At 31.9% G+C, this 2381-nt stretch overlaps 1 long non-coding RNA gene across 1 annotated transcript; it reads right to left on the bottom strand.

Moving 5' to 3' along the window:
- Positions 1-954: 954 nt before the first annotated feature.
- Positions 955-1354, bottom strand: LOC130052796 (uncharacterized). The gene is made up of 2 exons (XR_008801190.1): positions 1317-1354; positions 955-1285 (listed from the first exon to the last, which is right to left on the bottom strand). It is a non-coding gene; the product is annotated as an uncharacterized LOC130052796 (long non-coding RNA).
- Positions 1355-2381: the final 1027 nt, after the last annotated feature.

Raw genomic sequence — 2381 nt, 5'->3', positions numbered from 1 at the left:
TACTGCGCTTCAGGGTCTGTATCAAGTTGAAAATGTCAATCACATATATATTTACTACAATTAAATTATAAAGAGAATTGAACAATGCAACATGAAAGGAGGGGTGAATCCAGGAATTTTTAAAGGAGGGTCTACCATTAAGTTTGGTTTTCAAAGGGGGTCCACGCCCAAAATGTGTTATTTTTACCCCTTTAAGCAAAATTTTCGGACGAAAGGGTAGTGGTGCATACCCCGGACCCACCTCTGGATCCGCCACTGAAACGTATTCTTATTGACATGGAATTCTTAAAATTCACAAACTTGAAACCAGCAATGATCTTATACATAACAGAACAAATTAATTATAAATAGCGGCTTCTATCCACAGACTCCCCACGTCTTAATTATATATGACAAAAATCTCTTTTTTTGGAACCACGTGACCACTGACGGTGATGGTCGTACTTTAGATCGGAGAGAGTAATTAGTCAATTTTGGGGTATGTAAACTATTTTTGGACCCTAAAAATTTGCACTGGTGTGGATATATATAAATATTTGCAAGTGAATTAGTGCGATTTCAGCAGTTTGTGCTATACAAAAGTGACTTTTTGTGATTGACTATTCCCACAATGAGCGAATCTAAGATGAAAAGTGAGAACTCCTCACAGGTACGAAATCCTGGTTTAACGTCTCGGTGTCTTCCCACTTAGCCAACATTTTGAAAAAATACAGGTAACTCTGTGTTGGCTAAGTGGGAATTGGGTGCAGGTAGAGAACAAAAGAATTTAATTACAGGTAGGCTATAGTCTGTTTTCAGATATAACCAGAATAAGGCAATAAGAATATTTTGTAGGATATATACATGTATAATGATAGAATATATTGAGATTCTGTCCCTTTTTTAAATAATTCATTTAATGATATTATGATTTCTATAATCAAATAACTTTAAAAATTATCTTTTTTAAATAATGAGTTGGTTTGTTTTCCTTCTATTTATGAATTTTATTTTGCTGGATATATAATAGTTTGTCTTCTTTGTCTTTTTAATCTTAATTTTGTAAATCAATTACTTTAAATTATAGCTTAACGTTAATGTACCTAAAAAATACCAAGTTTCAAATGATAAACATTAAATATTTATTTAGTTATTTTGTTTTATCATGCAAATATATATGAAATCTCAATTTAGAATTACATTTATGGTAGATACATTCATAACCATTTTTTAACATAAATATATGCTTTTGTTTATTTGTTTTCATATTATTTTAAAGCAAGTCCTTCTCAGGTAAAACATTTACCTGTGAAAACAGACTATAGCTTGCTGATCACTCAGGTGCAAAAATCAAAATGTTGGTTATGTGGGAATAGGATTTTTCAAAATGTTGGCTAAGTGGGAATAAACCAACGTCTCTGCCTTCAGCAGTCACTGGGGCGTTAAGCCATATTTCTGTAATTGACACCAGCCTAAGGGCAATAACGGCGATGTTGGACTCTTTTAATACACTGCAGGAATCGGTGAATAACATTCAGAAAGATTTGTGGAATGAAGATGGGCTAGATGATATAATAAGATATATTGCGCAGCATCATGAAGAATTTTTTGATTGCAGATGTGTCTATTGAAGGTTTAAATTTACTATTGGTAAATATGTATGGTCCAAATTGAAATGAAATGTATGACAATCAATTTTACAACAATAGCATTCGACAATAAAATCGTATTAAAATACAAGGAACTCAGAATTCTGCCGATCTTCCAGGTGGATATATTACAGAAAAGGAAGTAGTTGATTCTATAACACTATTAAAATTAAAAAGAAAGCCCCTGGGCCCGACAAAATTCAATCGGAACATTTGATTCATGGAAAAAGTGTATTATCAAAATATTTATGTGTATTATTCAACAGCATAATAAAACTAGGTAAAATCCCCTCTGGATGGAAACAAGGTTTTATGGTACCAATTTTCAAGGGTGGAAACAAACAAAAAACTTCTCCTGACAGCTACCGACCCATTTCATTATTGTCTACTATATTCAAAGTTTTTGAAAAAAATCATCTACACAAGGATTATGAACGTAACATTCAAAGAGAAATACCCGAGTCCTCAACAACAAGGTTTTCATAAAGGTTTAAGTTCAATATTCACATCTGCAATCAAAAAATTGCCACTATCATCTTTACGAACTTTGTGTACTTCTAATTCACAATTGTTATTAAAACGTATTGCTACCCCACGAGATTTTGACTTAAATGAACTATAAATCTTGATACACCAACATTCTACTCAAACCTTTTGAATAAGATTGAAGATTTTTATTCCTCACAATACATTGTAATTGGAGGTGATTTTAACTTAATTATGAATAAGAAATTGGACTACATGAATTATAAA

This window comes from Ostrea edulis, chromosome 3, assembly GCF_947568905.1.
Source record: "Ostrea edulis chromosome 3, xbOstEdul1.1, whole genome shotgun sequence".
Classification (NCBI taxonomy): domain Eukaryota; kingdom Metazoa; phylum Mollusca; class Bivalvia; order Ostreida; family Ostreidae; genus Ostrea; species Ostrea edulis.
The sequence above is the reverse complement of the archived record's forward strand: the minus strand, read 5'-3'. Positions and strand labels throughout refer to the sequence as shown.